We start from the raw sequence: 20,375 nt of genomic DNA, 5'->3' as shown, positions 1-20,375 counted from the left end.
TGCCACAGATATATGCCCCCACAGTGCCAAATATGCCCCCCACAGTGCCACAGATATATGCCCCCACAGTGCCACAGATATATGCCCCCACAGTGCCAAATATGCCCCACAGTGCCACAGATATATGCCCCCACAGTGCCAAATATGCCCCACAGTGCCACAGATATATGCCCCCACAGATATATGCCCCCACAGTGCCAAATATGCCCCCCACAGTGCCACAGATATATGCCCCCACAGTGCCAAATATGCCCCACAGTGCCAATATGCCCCACAGTGCCGGATCCAGCATATACAGTAACTCACTGTGCCTCCCCCTGCTGCCATCGCCTCTGCTGCTGCATCTTCTTTATCTTCCTTCCTTGGGGAGGGGAGGGGAGCACATCGCATGTCTCTCCTTCCCCTTCACTGAGCTGTCAGCCATCCATACATCGCGGGCTGTCTCCTGATTGGCTGACAGCCCAGTGGCAGTGACACAGTGAGAGAGGGGAAGGAGAGACGCACGATGCGCTCCCTCCCCTCCCCATGGAAATCAATCAGCGGCGCCGGCGGTGGACGGTGAGCCGTAGAGGGGGGAGGAACTGGAAGGGAGGCAGCGCTGGGGGGAGCTGCTGCCGGGCGCCCCGGCTGTTTATTAGAGGCGGACAAGCCGTGCGGCGCCCCGGGCTGCTGCACGGCTTGTCCGCCTCTAGAAACGGCCCTGCTCAGGAGGACTCGGTCGCCTGACCTCCTGAGCACTCCCGAGTCCCCCCGAGCCGCCCGAACATCCCGAGCCTGCCACCTTCGTCACTGCTGTGAAGTTAATGGCAGCTGGCGGCAGGAGAGCTCCATGTACAATCGCCGGAGCGGAGGTGATGGAGAGGTGACTGAAGGGGGGCCTAGAGAGGGGGGCCTAGAGGTGGTGCGCCAGTGGTACACAGCTGGAGGTACCACTGGCGCGCATCTACTGCAGCATAGTGGTATGCCCAGAAATTTTCTGGGACAGCCTGTTCCAGGCATACCACACAAAGGGTTAAATCACTCCCTAAGGCTCTACTATAAATCACAATACAATGTAAATAAGGTGTACATATGCACGGAGATTAAAGATGCAACTTTCTACAAAGGATTCCTCTCATTTCACCCGAGCACTTCAGTTAAGCTTTCTCCGCTGCAAACAACATTAAACATGTATCACCTTCATAAACAACTTAAATTAGAATACTAGGATAATTCATTTAGTAGGGGAAGATGCATGAATTCTAATTTCTTAACAATCTTATCACATTAACATTACAAAACACCATAACAATTACATTTAAGATATTTATACAATTGGGGCCCCATATCACCTCTGTTAATTATATATAGAGGAGCTAGCTATATATAACAGTCTTGAGTTTATAAACCTGCAGGCTTAGCTCTTGTGAATGTTATTACGTAGGTGAGAGATGTAACAATAGGAAGTTTGTAATACTTTTCCACACTCATTCCTTGACAATGTAACAGCTGATATTTTTAGTGTCTTTGAATCTTTCTGGTAAAATCCTTTAAAGATTGAGAGCTTGGGTGTGGTATAGCACACCGACAGTCGGGATTCCAACAGTCATTAGCCCGACATCAGAATCCGACTGCCGGGGCTCAGACAGCGGGGCGAACGCAACGAAGCCCCTTGTGGGCACAGTGGCTCGATACGATCACCACCTATTCTATTATTCCTCTATGGGGTTGTGGACCCCCACGACGGATAACAGCCGCTGCCCATCTGCCTGGGTTTTAACAGTCGGGATTCTGATGTCGGAATCCTGACTGTTGGTCAGTCATCCGGCAACCGAGAGCTTCGGGAATCTGCCAGTAACTGTCAGTTCTGTGCTGTCAATTTCAAGGATAGGGGAATCAAAAACTTTGCTTATAAAATACTCAGGCAGCTGAAAGGGCCAGAGCTGTATACAACACCCGCCTATAAGGGTTTGGTATGGGCTGCAGTTAGGGAAGCCGGGGGTTTGTGGAGCAGATGTGCGGCCTGCGCTGTGTGACCTCTGACCACATCATGCTGTACAGAGCCACAATGGCTGCTACTGAGGTAACTATACTCCTAATACGTCCTCTCCTTGGAGGGCTGCTGTGTCTCCTTGGAGGGCAGACGGTGATGGGAACAGGGATCACCCATTGGAATGCCTAGTATTTTAAGGAGCACCGATGGGCCGATGCCTTCCGGGGGTGGGTGACTGACATCACAAGATCCCAGCTGCCCACCACGTCTTTGGTCTAGCGCTCGTAAATAAACATCAGCTCAGACTTGGAAATTGCCAGGTGATGCAGGTGCTGGGGGCAGGCAACTGACCTCACTGGATGTCAGCTGCCTGAAAGTCACTTTTATATATGCATGCACGCACTACATCTTCCGTTCAAACTAGACGGGTTTGGCTAAGGGTCGTCCACCATAACATGCTCTAGACTACTTCTAGATATCTAGACAGCTTTGATCCACTATAACATATCCCTCACCTATTATTGCAGAGAGAAGAGTTGGGGTCTGATCAGGGAGCCCAGGGCACGCTCCGAAAATGATGTGCCATATGGTCATGCCCCCTCCTGTCAAGGCTCCACCCAGGTTAAAGTGGGGGGAACAGGGTGGAACTGAGTTCCACCCCTTCTGATGGTGGGGTGGAAATAGTTCAATCACCACCATGTCCCTGCTCAGTATTTCTAGCAGAAAAGCATTATAGTTTGCAGGGGAGTTCAAAGAACCTTACCACTGGCCCTGGCTCTGCCTAATGGGGGGAGGTGAAGGGAGCGAATTAGGTGGCAGAGGTTAATTAGTTCCACCACCTATCCAGGACCACTTTAAGCCCTGCCTCCATCTCTTTTTCAGGCTGTGATCTTGCTTGCTGGACAGAAACAGTTGGAAGGTATGCAGCACTAGAGATTTCTTCTGCATTGTTGAATTTAGTGAACTCTATAGATGACCATACTGTGGTATTTCTATGGGCGGTATTCAATGAGGCTGATTCGCCAGGTTTTTATGGCGATTTTGTGCTGTAAGGCGAATTTCTGACTAAAACGGTGAATCACCCTATTCAATGACCAGATGGCGAATACATTTCAAGGTTTTTTCGCCATGATTCACCGAGTAGCAATCGCTATCTTTTTATGGTGAAGTGGAAGGTGAACTTTTAAAATAAAGTGTTTTGTTTTTTACAATTGGTGTCAAAAAATCAGGAATTTTATTCTGAGGAGGGGCATGCTATTTTTATTCATGTGCTGTTAGCACATTAATATATATTTAATTTAAAAATATATATATATATATATATTTTATACAGAGCAGCCAGCAGGGGGCCGGAGCCGAGCCGCTCATTAGATATTCATATATTCACTTCACCCGATCATTACATATTCATGATCGGGTGTAGTGAATATACGCGGTCCCCTGCTGGCACCCCCGGGGAGCAGCCTGTGCTGCCTGGCACCCGGGGAGCCCACCTCCCCCCCACAAACGTTCTGGGGCAGGCAGGGAGACTTCCATCTCCCTGCCTGCCGCCGTCCTCAGGCTCCCTGCGGCGTTCGCCGCAGGAGCTCAAATTCGCCGGTCAGGGGCAGCGAGCCCCTGACTCGTTGAATACCGGAGCCGGCGAGGCTCCGGAACGCGGCGACCAGTGGCAAATGTGCAGCGAATTCTAAACAGGATTCGCTGCACATCGCCAAAACCCACATTGAATACCGCCCTATATGTGAAATAGGTAATTTAGTGAGCACCACCTGTGGGAGTGATCACAAGTTATTGAGCTATATTATATATATATATATATATACACTTCTTATTTGGTGGTTTTTATTTATACATCTTGATTGTCTTTATGTCCATTGATGTGGTTTCTAAGATAATTGTTTATGAATGAACACACCAGTCTACTATACTAGTAAATATGGGAAAGTCCCTATTTTTGTGGTCTCTTCTGCTATACAGACATTCTGGTCATTGCATAAACCGGTGGTTTCCAAACTTTTTTGGATCTCAGCACCCTAGAGTACCAGGATTTTTTTCAAGGTACCCCATGGCCAAAAGTTTCTAACTCAGAAATTTAGAAAATAAATATTAGATTAAGTAAAATTTTTTATATGTCAAACTTGAGGTGCCCACACACTAGAACGATTTTTAGGCCGATTGGCCGATATCCGATATATCGTCCGATGTTTATCGATAATCGGTCGAAAATCGGCCGATTTTGGTCCGATGCGCGCTCCCGCAGGACGGACGGAAAAAAGATTTTAAGGCTAATTTATGCGCACATCTTACGATCGCAGATCTTTCTAGTGTGTGGGCACCTTAAGGTTTAGTTATGTGGGGAGGGGCAATATTTGTTTCTGTTTGCAGTGGCGTCAAGAAGGGCGGGTTGCAGGGAGCAGGCAGTGGGGAGAGAGATGACAGGCTGCCGCATCAGCACAATCTCTCTCCCCAGCTCAGCACGGCGGCAACCTGTCATCTCTCTCCCTCTCATTTTTTCTCCCTCTCATTTTTTTCCCCACAGGGCATGACCATTCCCAGAGGCCACACACCCTCCATTTTACCTGGGCCTGACCTACCTGTTGGCGCCCTGTCTGTCCACATATTTTATGACTGCCAGACACCACCACTGGTTTTGCCTATTACATTGACCATAAATAATTTGAATTGGTCCTGGACCTCCAATCCAAGGCACCCCTGCAAAGGTCCTGAGGCCCCCCAGGGCGCTGCGCTGCGGCACACAGTTTGGAAACCAGGTTATCACCTGAAATATTGTTCGGGTCCCTAGATACCTAAAGTGCTTCTATATAGTTGATATCTCTCATAATGCTGTGACCTTATGTTTCATAATTACACAGAACCTGAAACGTAATTAAGCACTTAGCTGTTCCAGGCATTTCCTAGACGTAATTCTAACTTGATTCATCCAGATTGTCCATAACAAGCAATGTAGATGTGGTACACCGGAGAAGATCGGCCAGTAACCCTCTGTATTACCTTGATGCTGGAGCTGAATAGACGTCTTCTTTCTTCAGGGCGGCTGAGACAATAATCAGGCTGAGGATAAGCTTCAAGGGTGTTTATTAGTCGGAATACCTGTAGTCTGCGGTGGGTAACCAACTTACTTGTCACAGGTAAAACACTCACAACGATGTAACAGCATAGATTTGACACATATAAACCATAGCGATATCGCCTCAATTAAAGTGCATAAGCTGCTGGGCCCTTCTTAACATTTAGGTAAACCCGCACAATTACACTTCAATACTTCGGTTAAACTCCCGTTACTTCAGAAGAGGTCCTCTCGCCGGGACTGATTCGCATGAGCGCTGTTAAGTTACGTGCAGGCGGCACGGATGCTATTTCACGTGGGAAAGCCCAAATCTACGCTCGAATGTGAATCAGCCTGACAACTTGAGGAATACTCTAACACTTTTCTGTACCTTACAGTATAAATCACTTCAACATTAAATCACGTATATAGTGCAAACAGTATAAATCACTTTTAACATTAAATCACGTATGTAGTGCAAACAGTATAAATCACTTTTAACATTAAATCACGTATGTAGTGCAAACAGTATAAATCACTAACATTAAACCCACAACAGTGTCACGTGACTGGGTACCCAGATGTCTATACTAAGCTGTCTTGGCGACAGCACCTATGCATAGGGATTTAAGGTCCGTTGGAGGCCTCAGGTAGTCCTGTGCAAGGTTTAAGGCACGTGAGGTGGCAATCCTTCACGGTGGCGAAGGGGCAACTTTAAAGGGGGCAGAACTTTAAAGGGGGCAGAATTCCGGACCAGAAGGAATAATGACTGTGATGTCCTTTTTCTCCAATGGTAAGGCAGTTCCTAGCTACGCCACAAGATGGCGCTGTTGGGTCTTTTTGGCTGGCAATGCCTGCACTCTCCTGTGCCAGCTCCTATTGTACAGCGCAGGGGCCAGGTTTATGCTCCATATGAATACTGGGGCTCTCAGTTGCTGTGGGTCGCTGCAGTAAGGGTGTGCTGTCTATGGGGATCAGTGCACTATCCCCTTCTGGGTTTCCCCGGGTGTCCCGAATGGCGCCTCCGTATAGGGGCGATCACGGTGGGTGGTATGGTGGCAGTCACTCTCTCTTTCTCTTTGCATAGGCTCCTGGGGAGCAAACAAGGCTGCAGGAGCTAAAGGTGGGGTCTGCTGTGGGTAAGGATGCTTCCCCTGCGGTGGTGTGGCTGATGGGCGTCTGTGGCGGGGGTGCGAGGTGTCACTTACAATTTGGTGCGGCACCTGCCGTCGGCGTCGCTCTGCTGGGCTCTGGAGCTGAAGCTGCGGAGGGGACCTCTCCTCTTCTTCCGCTGCTGTCTCTGGCCTCGGGCGGGATCGCGGGGAAGCTGCAAGCTGCCGTCGGGTCTCCGCCGGGTGGACGCTGCAGACTGGCGTCACCCGCTTCTTCCTCTCTGGCGCCGGGCGCAGGGTGACGCGCGCTGGTCTTCTCCCCTCTTGACAGCCGGGTGCAGGTGACGTGCGCCGCCCGCGCTGTTGCTGGATGCCGCAAGGTCACGCCGTCCGCTTCTATCCCCGCCGACTCTTCTCCTCCGCGCCGGTCTCTGCTGCAGGACGTGGGCTGGATGCTGCACTGCTCGGCTTCTTCCTCCCTGCACACCGTCCTCTCTTTCGCGCCGCCGCACACACTCCACCTCTTCCTGTTCGCGCTCTTTCTCTTCTCCCAATCAGCGAGGGCTTTTCAAACGGGATCGCGTCACCGGTCACCTGTTCGGCGACACCAATCCCAGGTCTCCTCTCCCCCGCAGCACCCCTGGCTGGCCTGGTAAGTCGGTTGCCTGGCAACCTTTCAGTCTTGGCTCCTTTTACAGGGCACCGTGCAGCTAGAGTCCTGGGGCAATTGGGGCATCCCCAGGTGGGGCAGGGAAGCAGGGACACCCGCATTTCCAGGGTGTCACATGTCCCCCTGCTCGAATGATGCCAGTCCTCGGGCATCCATTTAAGAACTAATGAAAGTCCTGGATAAAGTCCCGAACCTAAATACAAGAAGATGAGGCCCTGAAATGTCCTTTCAAAAGGGCCACAGTAACTAGCAAATGTCGGAAAAATCTTAACACTCTACGCAATTTTTATATACATATGTACAAAACGAATTTGGTAATACAGTGCTGTTTACATTCGGTAGCGGAGTGGTAACACTCCTCTTGTGCACCGCTCAGATCTTCGGACTTCCCTGACTGGAGTACGGTGGACAACAGGAATGTCGGCAGGATCCGCTTGATCTTCAGTTACTGGCCGTGTAAGGCTTTCGTGGCGAACAGTCGGTACTGGTGATCTCGGTATAGACCCGCTCATGAATAACAACAGTTCCATTGGGTCATGGAGAGGAATGGGTTCAGCGAGTTCGATGAGTTCTTGGTCAGAGGAGTCCTCTTCGTCTGATGGGGGTCCCTCGAGGCACAACTTCAACTGATTCCTTGATACGGTGAGGACAGGCCCATCAAGGTTACGTTGGATCTGGTAAGTGTAGACGTCACCAGCAGGGATGCGAAGCACGGTATATGGGGCGGTCTCCCACATTGTATCGAGCTTACTCGAGCGATGGTGCTTCCTCTTCCAGACCCTGTCACCCACCTGGAGTGGCGTGGGCCGTGCATTTGCGTTATAGTCGGTCTCTTGCCTGAAGTGCGCCGCCTCCATCCTCTTCTCCACGATCTCGCGAGCGCTCACCATCCTCCGCTGGTGCTCCTGCACCCAGCTTTGTTGCGAGTGGGGCTGGTTGCCTAGGTCGGGTGACAGCTCTAGGTCTTTTGGTAGTTTCCCATGTCGGCCAAACAGGAGGTAGTAGGGGGTAAACCCTGTGGAGCAATGTTCCACATTGTTATACATGTAGGTGAGTTCGGGAAGCAGAGTCGGCCAGCGGGTGCGTTGTTCGGTGGATAGGCTCCGGAGCATACCCAAGATGGTCCTATTGGCCCTCTCGCACTGTCCGTTACCCTGGGGGTGGTACGCTGTAGTCTGGACCTTCTTGCAGCCGTAGGTGGAGCACAATTCGTGGAACAGCTGAGAGTTGAAGGCGGGCCCTTGGTCGGTCAACACTCTGTCTGGGTACCCGTATGGCTTCACAAAGTGCTTCCAGAAGAGTTCGGCCGTCGTCTTGGCTGTTAAGTCGCGAACTGGTACCACCACCAGGAATTTGGTATAATGGTCGGTCATTGTCAAGGCATAAGTGTGCCCACTTGAACTGGGTTCCAGTTTTATGTGGTCAAGGGCCACCAACTCGAGGGGGTAGGTGCTCTTGATGGGATGTAGGGGATCCTTTTCGCTGGCTTCTGGATGCCTTTTGAGACTACAGGGCACGCACTTCTGGCACCACTGCTCGATGTCTTCCCTCATGCCGATCCAGAAGAACCTGGTTCTTAAGACCGCTTCAGTCTTTTGGGTGCCGAAGTGGCCGGAGGCATCGTGGTATGCTTCGAGTAATCTAGTGGCCTGTTGCCGTGGGACGATCACTTGTGTGGTGGTCTGGTGAGTTCCTGGGTGGAGACTGACACGTACTAGCAGGCCCTGTCGCTTCTGTAGCCGGCTTCGGTGTCTTAGTAGCTTCACCAGTTCAGGGTCTGCTGCCTGTCTCTGTTCTTTAGTCAGGCCACAGCGGCGTCGAAGGAGGCGGGAGAGGTCTTGAATCACCGGGCTCTTCTGTTGAACTTCAACCCAGTCTACCTCAGGCGTCCCAAAGGTGGGGGCGGTATCGGTTTGATTGGCGGCAACCAGCAAGGGTTCGGAATAGACCATAGTTCTCCTCTCGGCCTGGAAGAGTGGAGCTTCCAGTTCTTCGGCAACTTCTCCACCCTCTTCGGCCACATCCTCCACAGGAAGGCGGGAGAGGGCGTCTGCGTTCCCGTTCTCTTTGCCACTTCTGTAGGAAACTGTATATCGAAAATTGGCGAGGCGTGAGACCCAGCGCTGCTCCATGGCCCCTAGCTGAGCGGTGGTCAGATGGGCCAGAGGGTTATTGTCCGTCATGATGACGAAGGGTGTTGCGGCGAGGTAATTCTTAAATTTTTCAGTGACGGCCCAGATCAGGGCGAGCAACTCGAGTCTGAAGGTGCTGTAATTCTCGCAGTTGCGCTCGGTCTTGCGGAGTCCCCTGCTGGCATACGCGATCACCCTTTCCTTCCCGTCCTGTATCTGGGACAGGACAGCTCCCAGTCCTCTGTGGCTCGCATCTGTGTATACTTGGAAAGGCTTCTCGTAGTCGGGATAAGCCAACAAAGGGGTATTCGTCAGAGAGGTTTTTAACTGCTCGAATGCCTGCTGTTGTTCGGGCCCCCAATCGACCGGGGCAGACCCCTTTCTCTCTTGCCCAGACTTTCCTCTTAGCAGCTCGTGGAGTGGAGCGGAGATGCCGGCGAAGCCCTCTACGAATCGGCGGTAGTAGCCGGCGAAGCCGAGGAAGCTCCTCACCTCCCGCACCGAGCGAGGCACTGGCCAGTCTCGGACGACCTGAATCTTATCGGGGTCTGGTCTCACGCCCTGTGCACCGACGATATGCCCCAGGTAGGCTACTTCAGGCTTGAGGAGGTGACACTTTGCGGGTTTTAGCTTCAACCCAGACTTGGCTAGCAGCCGGAATACCTCTTCTAGGTGCTGGAGATGCTCTTCGTAGGTCCTTGAGAATATGATAACATCGTCTAGGTACAACAATATCATTTCGAAGTTGTGGTGGCCCAGACAATGCTCCATCAGCCGTTGGAACGTGGCGGGCGCATTGCACAATCCGAAGGGCATCCTCTCGAATTCGAAGAGTCCCATCGGCGTCGTGAACGCGGTCTTCTGCATATCTTCGGGGGCCATCGGGACCTGCCAGTACCCACTCATGAGGTCCAACGTGGAGAAGAAGGCCGCGGTCTTCAACGCTGTCAGCGACTCCTCTATGCGGGGCAGTGGATAGGCGTCTTTGTGGGTCACCGCGTTGAGCTTGCGATAGTCAACGCAAAACCGTAGACTGCCGTCTTTCTTTTTCACGATGACTATCGGAGAGGCCCACGGGCTATGGCTTTCTCGTACGACTCCCGCTTCCTTCATCTCGTCAATCATCTTCCTCACCGGCTGGTACATTGCAGGAGGGATAGGCCGATGCCTCTCCTTGATGGGAGGGTTGGTCCCTGTCGAGATGTAGTGGCACACATCCTTCGCTCTTCCAAAATCGGACGGGCTTTGGCTAAACGCCACCGCATTCCTCCTGACGATCTCGAGGACGCCTTGGCGTTCTGGGTCGGTGGTGTCGGGGCCTCCTATTTTGATGTCTTCCCACCACACTTTCTCACCACACCCAGCTGGTGGGCTCTCCTCGTTTCCCTCGCCGTCCGTCACAGAGGTCACGTTATGCCCAACCACGTCCTGGAAGTCGACCTGGAAGATTCGGGTGACTGGGCAATGCTGATGGAGCTTGATCGGGTAATTGTGAGGATTGACAATTCGGACCGGTACCCTACCGTCCTGGACTCGAGCCAACGTTCTGGCCACAGCAAACGGTGGGTGGCCGTCATGTTCATAAGGTTCCAGGATGGCATCGTATGCTCCTCCTCCTGGGCCAATCCTGGCCTTACACCAGATGATGTGTTCCGAATTAGGCAGGAGCAGGATCGGTCGTCGGTCTGCGACCCGAGCTTTGCCGACTTCGCCTCGGTCGTCTGTGAACCTCCGTTGTCCTTCAAGAACCCGCATCGTCCGCTGCATCGTCTTCTTCTCTCTAGGGCCAGCTGTCCTCATCCCTTTCTTCAGGGCCTCGACCATCTCTTCTGGACAGTGTTTGAGGATATTCATCCCCAGGATCATCGGGGGCAGGTGTCCACAATGGGCGGTCGTGACTAGGCAGCCTTGTCTCTGTAGGGTGGTTTTGCCTATCTTGACATCTGTCTCCCAGTAGCCTTGATAGTCGATGGGTTGACCATTACTTGCCAACAGGTGGAGCCACGTGGTGGGGGGTGCGACAATGTTCTCTCTAGGCCAGTGGCGGTCAAATTCCTCCAGCTTGATAGTTGAAACTTGAGAGCCAGTGTCCAGTAGCGCCTCCATCGTCACCCCATCGATCTCAACACTGATGTGGGGGCACTTCCCTACGAAGCGAGGCCACCAGTCTTCTTTCGGGGGACCTAGTAGCGGGTCTCCTCCCGAGGGTCGGTCCTCCTCCTCGGGGTCTCCCCGTTTAAATCGCCCTGAGGGCAGTTTCTCTCAACGTGGCCGCTTTGGTTACATCTCCGGCAGATTGGTCTGCCTTCGTCGTCGAACCGGTCGGTCGATCGTCTTCCCGATTCTCTGGGCGTACTCCACCGCGGTCTTCCTCCTCCTCTTTCTCTTCGCGGGCGCCACTCATTTTGTCTAGCTTCGCTCTGCTCCAGCCTTTGCCCCATTCTGGCCATGTTTAGAGTCAATTCTGTGAGCTTGCTATTTATAGCGGACAATGGATCTGGGCCTGCCGGCGATTGCGCTTCCTGAAGTGCTGTTCTCTTCTTCGCACTACCAGGTCCCTGGTGTCTGGCTTCCCAGTGGTCTTCCGCCTCTTCTTCTCCCGCCGTAGCTCCTTCTTCCGGCTCTTCATTCTGGATTTTTTCCAACACCTGTAGTGCTGATTCTTTGAGTTCCTCGAAGGTGCAGCCTTGTTCTTGTCGCTTTATCATTCGGAGCTGGGCGCGGGTGGTCTCTTCTCTCGCCCCTTCCACGAAGAGGTCTATCAGCATCTCGTCCGCCAGTTGCACTTCTCTTGGGTCTGCGGCTTGGACTGCCTTCATGGCCTCGTATAATGCCAGTGCGAAATCACGCAGTGATTCTCCTTGTTTCTGCTTCCTGGCATATAACCTGCTCTTCAGCATTGGCACGGTTTTGGCATCGAAGATCTTTGCCAGTTTTTTCAAGATCTTGTCCGCCGTCTCTCTGTCGCCTTTTGACCATGATTTTACTTCTCTCAGGGCGGACCCTCTCAGTTGTGCCATCAGTATCTCTTTGCTTTGTTCTTCGTTCAGTTGGTATAGGGTGAACGTCGAGTTCATGCGGTCCTTGAATGCCTTGAAAGTGCTTGTGCCTTTCGTCCGCGTATCTCCAGAGAATGTGAGGAGCCACGTGGCCCCGAAGTAGTAGGGCATCGTGATCTGTGCCGCCGCTGCCTTTGGCGGTTCTTTGTCTTCCGGTAGTGGTGGGAGACGTCTGCGGGGTGATGGTATTGGGGTACCGTCTTCCGACATTTTCCGGTCCTGTTCGTGGACGCCAAAGTTAGATGTGGTACACCGGAGAAGATCGGCCAGTAACCCTCTGTATTACCTTGATGCTGGAGCTGAATAGACGTCTTCTTTCTTCAGGGCGGCTGAGACAATAATCAGGCTGAGGATAAGCTTCAAGGGTGTTTATTAGTCGGAATACCTGTAGTCTGCGGTGGGTAACCAACTTACTTGTCACAGGTAAAACACTCACAACGATGTAACAGCATAGATTTGACACATATAAACCATAGCGATATCGCCTCAATTAAAGTGCATAAGCTGCTGGGCCCTTCTTAACATTTAGGTAAACCCGCACAATTACACTTCAATACTTCGGTTAAACTCCCGTTACTTCAGAAGAGGTCCTCTCGCCGGGACTGATTCGCATGAGCGCTGTTAAGTTACGTGCAGGCGGCACGGATGCTATTTCACGTGGGAAAGCCCAAATCTACGCTCGAATGTGAATCAGCCTGACAACTTGAGGAATACTCTAACACTTTTCTGTACCTTACAGTATAAATCACTTCAACATTAAATCACGTATATAGTGCAAACAGTATAAATCACTTTTAACATTAAATCACGTATGTAGTGCAAACAGTATAAATCACTTTTAACATTAAATCACGTATGTAGTGCAAACAGTATAAATCACTAACATTAAACCCACAACAGTGTCACGTGACTGGGTACCCAGATGTCTATACTAAGCTGTCTTGGCGACAGCACCTATGCATAGGGATTTAAGGTCCGTTGGAGGCCTCAGGTAGTCCTGTGCAAGGTTTAAGGCACGTGAGGTGGCAATCCTTCACGGTGGCGAAGGGGCAACTTTAAAGGGGGCAGAACTTTAAAGGGGGCAGAATTCCGGACCAGAAGGAATAATGACTGTGATGTCCTTTTTCTCCAATGGTAAGGCAGTTCCTAGCTATGCCACAAGATGGCGCTGTTGGGTCTTTTTGGCTGGCAATGCCTGCACTCTCCTGTGCCAGCTCCTATTGTACAGCGCAGGGGCCAGGTTTATGCTCCATATGAATACTGGGGCTCTCAGTTGCTGTGGGTCGCTGCAGTAAGGGTGTGCTGTCTATGGGGATCAGTGCACTATCCCCTTCTGGGTTTCCCCGGGTGTCCCGAATGGCGCCTCCGTATAGGGGCGATCACGGTGGGTGGTATGGTGGCAGTCACTCTCTCTTTCTCTTTGCATAGGCTCCTGTGGGAGCAAACAAGGCTGCAGGAGCTAAAGGTGGGGTCTGCTGTGGGTAAGGATGCTTCCCCTGCGGTGGTGTGGCTGATGGGCGTCTGTGGCGGGGGTGCGAGGTGTCACTTACAATTTGGTGCGGCACCTGCCGTCGGCGTCGCTCTGCTGGGCTCTGGAGCTGAAGCTGCGGAGGGGACCTCTCCTCTTCTTCCGCTGCTGTCTCTGGCCTCGGGCGGGATCGCGGGGAAGCTGCAAGCTGCCGTCGGGTCTCCGCCGGGTGGACGCTGCAGACTGGCGTCACCCGCTTCTTCCTCTCTGGCGCCGGGCGCAGGGTGACGCGCGCTGGTCTTCTCCCCTCTTGACAGCCGGGTGCAGGTGACGTGCGCCGCCCGTGCTGTTGCTGGATGCCGCAAGGTCACGCCGTCCGCTTCTATCCCCGCCGACTCTTCTCCTCCGCGCCGGTCTCTGCTGCAGGACGTGGGCTGGATGCTGCACTGCTCGGCTTCTTCCTCCCTGCACACCGTCCTCTCTTTCGCGCCGCCGCACACACTCCACCTCTTCCTGTTCGCGCTCTTTCTCTTCTCCCAATCAGCGAGGGCTTTTCAAACAGGGGATCGCGTCACCGGTCACCTGTTCGGCGACACCAATCCCAGGTCTCCTCTCCCCCGCAGCACCCCTGGCTGGCCTGGTAAGTCGGTTGCCTGGCAACCTTTCAGTCTTGGCTCCTTTTACAGGGCACCGTGCAGCTAGAGTCCTGGGGCAATTGGGGCATCCCCAGGTGGGGCAGGGAAGCAGGGACACCCGCATTTCCAGGGTGTCACATTCACCCTGGTTATCTCTTTCCATAGGCAAAAGCATATCAGCCAGCTACACCCTAGTAACATTGTTCTTTGTAATAATCACACAAAAAACGAGAAATATATCTCACACCCATAATAATAATAATGCTTCAATAAAGCATGCATCATATGTTTAGTTGCTGTATATTTTAAATTTTTAAATTTTTAATAATATTGGGCCAGATGTATTATCGCACCACTATAACACTTCCTGCTTCACCTCAGCAGCTAGATGACATTGGGTGGTATCCAGTGGCGTAACTACTATAGATGCAGGGGATGTGCAGCTGCTATGGGGTCCGGGCTGGCTCCACTGCCTGCAACTCTCCTTGTAGGCCCTCTCATAAAATACTTTGGCCAAGAGAAACAACGGGACGTGGTTTTGGTCTATGGCTAAGATACAGGCAGCACCGGGGACCAAACACAAGAGGACAAATTGACACTTGTGTACAGTTTAATGCACATGCACAGTGAGCAGTAAACTGAAGTCATGGGACCGCTTGCCTTGGGTGCTGGGAAAGGATGAACTGAGTCTACATTCAAGAAGACTAAAGGACCTAATTGGGTTGGCCCCAATGTGTTATATTAGGTATGTTTACGTTATTAAGCCACATTTTTGCCTAGCGTGCCAAAAATCCTCACACTAACTAGAACCTGTAAACTGACATTTCGGACAAATGAAATAGCCTCTGAGTCTGGCGGCTGTGCGGGATGCCAGTCAAACTCAGAGGTGTTTTTTTTAAAGGTGCAATCATTTGGTCATGGTTTTGCCTTGTAAATGAATGCCCCTTTAAAAAAAGAAGTCAGAGATCAGGCGACATCACTCACAGCTGGTCAAATCCGGAGGCTATTACATTTGTCCACTTGGTATGTATCTATATGTAACTTACTGTCCTTGTGGAGACAGTCAGCATCTCCTGCAGACAGTATTCCATGCAGTCTGGCAATCCTGATGGAATATTGATGAATACTGTTTAAAATGCCCCTCCAAAAATAGCTGGCAAGCATCGTTCACAACTGTCTCCTTTGAGGTGGCTATTTTGGTAGGGACATTTATAAGAGGCACAGTGTGTGAAAGCCACAAACAGTGGTCCTTGGATACTGGGGTCCCCTGATTTTTTTTCCTGTGGTGGCCAATGTCTGGAAGTGGAGTATGAAAAACTGGGGTGTAAAGAAATTCCTTTCCTTCATGGCCATGCCCCTTTTTTGGCATGCGTAAATGTTCTATTTTTAAAATGCCCTTGAGGGCTGCAATATTTACTGTTCACACTGAAAAATCCTTCAGAAATAGTGCTGCCCAAACTTTCTCTTCCCTGCAACCTTCCCACCACCTCACAACCCATCCCTAGCCCCTTTCCCTGTAATTTTACTTTTTGTGTAGATGCATACAAGGGGGGTGTTATGATTTTGTCATTTGGCCCTAAAGTTCTAGTTGACACCCTTATGGTATTCACCCAATTATACTGGAACAGGCAGGGATGTTAGGTGTTCCCCTGCTGCCGCCCCTTGTCTGTGCCGGGCCATCGCTCCCCGCCGCAAGGCTCATGAATGCCCATGAGCAAACCCAGACCATCGTGGCTGGGAACTAATTTGGATCACACCGAGCGATCCTGTAAAATGGCCCCTTTGTCCAAATCCCTATGAGACTCGGCATTTGCGATGTGAAAGGGGTATTAATGTACAATACTATATCATTGACATGACTGTAGGTCTACACATTTTCATGCTTTACTGTAACAAAAAAACAGACAACAGATATTGGTGCTTATATTTGTACCTTTATTGTTTAATATACAGTGCTTCAATAAAAGATGTTTAAAAATAAATAAAAATAAACTGTTATCACCACAGTGATTGGTTCCCACACATCTGCTTGCTGGGACCAATAGCGATATTTCAAGTTTAATGATTTTACATATTTGGACCAGGGTTGGTAAAGGCTGAATATGACAAAGATTTCAAATGATTCGCTTAGGAGCCAGGATGTGCCAAGGATTGTGACCTGGTAGGTAGAGGGCCTAAACACCCCTGTCAAAACATACTTTAATTCCTTAAAAGAATAAAGGCTGATACTGTTTTCCTACAGGATACCCCTTAGAAATCTTCAGATCCAAATCTCAGTAGAGATACATGAATAGGTGATTTCAAATCAGCTTTTTCGATCGTGTTCAATACAAATTTAAAATAACAAAATATTATGATGAATTATTCATAAAAGTAACTCTAGTCTTATACACTCTAGCCACCCCCAGTAGCCCCAATGCTACTTTTTTCCCACGACTGCATATGCCAAATTATGGGTGGAGGGTGAGATTATATTACAGAGAGATTTTAATTGTGTTCAACAACCTTCATAGTGATAGGCCATCTTTGTTGTCACTATTGACAGATTCACTGAAATTACGCAATTCCTAGCATGCTCAACCCCTTACTTATCGGGACTCGTATTCATTTCTGGCTCATCACAGAAACCCATCTACTGTAAGTGGTACAAACACAATAGAACAATTACCATATCTGACCACACACTGGTATGGTACAGTTTAGCATTGAGATCTCTGATACTTAGATCAAATCGCCCAATGTGTACGCACTATGTCGCTGATGATGTGTGCGACATCCTCCTTCAGCCCTACATTCAGAACCAACGGGGATGTCGTTAGCGAGGGCCATGCTGCTGCCATTAATGCTGGCATCAGCAAATGCATACACACTTGCCAATACAGGCTCTCTCTCTGGCCCATAATGTTGTGCTGGGTACATCGCCTAATGTGAACTTAGTTTAACTGTTTTTGGTTAATGGTATTATCAGAAATATCAGAACAAGTTCCATGCCTTGCTTGCAGGAAGGAGGTTTAATAGTGAAATGCTGTGATTCCAGGCATAATATTATTACACACATCACACACTGAGAAATTTCCAGGAAAGGCTGTGACCTAGGGAAATCTATGGCTAGGGCGCAGGGAGGGGAGATAGTAGATACTTGCCGGTGGCTGGAGGGTCCGTGACTCACTTGGTAACTAGGAGTTTTCCCATGGGTTGCTCCTCTCTATAAGCCTCACACCCATAGCAGGAATCTCCATACATCTGCCAGGGCATTCCGGGGCTGCATAAATACTCGTGCAGCAACACATTTTGCTCAGATCCCTAACAATAGAAGGGTAATAAAGGATTCGCAGTGTTTACTAGAGGTGCTGAGTTCTGAGCTGATAGAAACGTATCAAACAATATGTACAGTATTTGTCCTAAAATCCTTCAAAACAACATTAGTGATTTCAAAATACAATGTACTGTATACCAGTTTAAGGATAACCATCTGTTTAATGCTGAGCCAGTGTTCACTTATAACACCAGTGACACCAGCAAGGCATTGCTGTGATCCACCATGACGTGACCCAATAAGGACAGATTGATGGTTCTTATTGCCAGCTTACAGAATGTCACCCCCTCTAACTAACCCTACCATAAGATATATAAAGGTGAACACATTATAATTTGAATATTTCAACGCCCATCAAAATGGCGGACACCAGCGCCAGGTTATTAGGAGGATGGTCGCTATTCACATAAAATACGGTATTCTCAATTTAAATAATTTATTATCAACCAATAAAATTATCCATATATTATATGAAACAATAATAAAATCAGTAAGGAGGGGCTAAAGATAGGGTGGCCAAACCTGAGATCAGGATCAGCAGGATCCCGGAATTTAGCCCCCAAAACACCAGGATTTGAATCCCGGGATTGGCGTTTCCAATCCCGGGATTTTGAGATTAGACTGCGCATGCTGGGCAGCGTCTGAGCACCTGCTTAGATGCTGCTCAGCTTCCTCCATACCCGCCAATGCAGCCCTGCGACGCATGACGAGGTCATAGGTCACGCTGCGCAGGCCGCACAGAGAGCCTGAGTCGCCTTGACCCACACTGTCCTGGACGTGCTGGCCGCCCACCCGCCCCACGCACTGTTAGCTTGCATCCCAGAGACCCTGCTCACCCAACCGGCTCCAGGCAGCATCACCATGCCCAGCCACCCACACGGCTCCAGGCAGCATCAGCCCATCTGCCCACCCACCCATCAACCCGGCTTCCAGCTGCATAGCACCTGCCCTGCACATGTATGTAATTTTTGGTTACTAAGTATATAGAAATATATATAGCGTTATATACAGAGTAACCTGTGTACTAGCTGACTTTATAGGTTTTATGTAATTTTATATATCTTAACGCAGGGTTGCCGACTCTCCCGGAATGTCCGTGAGACTCCCGGAATTCTGGGATATCTCACGGACTCCCGGAAGATGACCCCTTTCTCCCGCAGCAGCGCTTCGCTGGTCCGCATTGCCTACTGCGCATGCGCCAGAGATAATCGGTGACGCCGTGTCATCATGTTGGCGACGTCATCGCCATTATCTTGCGCATGCGCAGAAGCCGTCGCGGACCGTGGACCACGGAAGTAAAGGAAGCTGACTGAGACGGCTGGGAAAGTGAAAGAAGGCTGAGCCGCTTCGGTGCAGCATGCATGTAAGTATGGCTTTTTTTTTTTTACAGCTGCACTCCGCAAAAAGAGCCCACACACCCCAAGCAGAGCCCACACTACCCAAGGCCCTTATTCACAGCCCCCGTCCTGAGGGCTGAGACAGTCATGATCACCTCACCCCTGCCCCCGGTCATCATATACAGTGTACATGTACACTGAATAAACAGTTTAGTCAGTGTACATGTACACTGAGTGTATACAAAAATACAGCTGCACATGATTTTAGGGAAGATCACCCCTAGCAGAGCCCACACTCACCGGGGTCCTTTAATTAACAGCCCCCTGGTGCCGCAAGGCCCGCCCCTGGTGCCACAAGGTCCGCCCCCTGGCGCCGCAAGGCCCGCCCCCCCTGGCGATGACTTTTCTCCCTGAAATGACTTTTAAAAATTAGGCAACCCTGTCTTAACGGTTTTTGTAATATAATACAATGCTTATTGCCTCTATTCTCCATACCTCCCAACTTTGCCTGAGCTGGAGGCGGGACGTAGCTGTGCGCGGCGTAGGCGCGTCGGAAATTTCGAGGGGTGTGGCCTAATTCCGGGGGCGTGGCCTATACTCGCGGCGTGGCCACTCCCCCATTTTGCCGCTATGGGGGCATGACCCAGAGGCTCTGTGAGCCTCTAGCCATGCCCCCAGCCCCCTGGCTGCGGGAATAGACGCTGTGCGCATGCGCACAGCGTTTATTCCCCGCTGCTTAGCAGCCAACAGGGGGGACTCCCAACAGCCCCCCCTCACCGCGGGACACTGCCGGCCGCGGGAGGGACAGCGGGATAGGCCCTGATAATCGGGACTGTCCCGCTGTAATCGGGACTGTTGGGAGGTATGATTCTCTGTTAATGCTGCAGTATATGTTTATGGATCCATTCATATATGGAAGGGCTCATGGGAAGGAGAAGGCTGAAATTAAAAGGATGTAACAGCCCAGAATGTTGTATAGTGTTCATACAGCTGGGACTAATAAAGCTTTGTATGCTCTTGGAAACAGAGCAGCCAGCTTCCCTGAGGAGAGAGTCTGAGGTAACTGTCAGCAAGGCTGGAGCCCAGGACATCAGCTCCAGAGTTCCCCCAAATAGTAGGTGCTGGAGTGCAAATGGATTGAGTCCCATCAGTATTACCTGTGCAGGAGAGGAAAGGAAAGTAGCCCCCATTTCCTCAGCAGCCACAGAGAAGCAGTTCAGGTGACAGCTAGCAGCTGGGGGAGAGGGCCTATGTGGGACTGCAGATCTTCCATTCTGTGACAGAGTACAAGTCCAGCTAGTGACGCAATCTATATAAATAAGACAGCAGGGAGTGACTAGAGTGGATTACATCAACTCTCTCCTTTGGATTACAAGGAGGTAAAGGAACAGACTGAGGGTGCCTGAAAACATAAAGGGGGAAATTTACTAAGCCAAAATCGTAAAAAATAGGTGTATTCGTATACAGAAATACACCTATTTTTTACACATAAAAATGTATTTTCGGGATTTACTATCCCACAAATACGCCAATTCGTATTGATGGAACATTCGTATTTGTATTTACAAATACGAATGAATACATCATCGATATAATCCGAATAGGAA

Source organism: Crinia signifera, chromosome 4, assembly GCF_055691185.1.
Source record: "Crinia signifera chromosome 4, ASM5569118v1, whole genome shotgun sequence".
NCBI classification, from domain to species: Eukaryota; Metazoa; Chordata; class Amphibia; order Anura; family Myobatrachidae; genus Crinia; species Crinia signifera.
Note: the sequence above shows the minus strand (reverse complement) of the source record.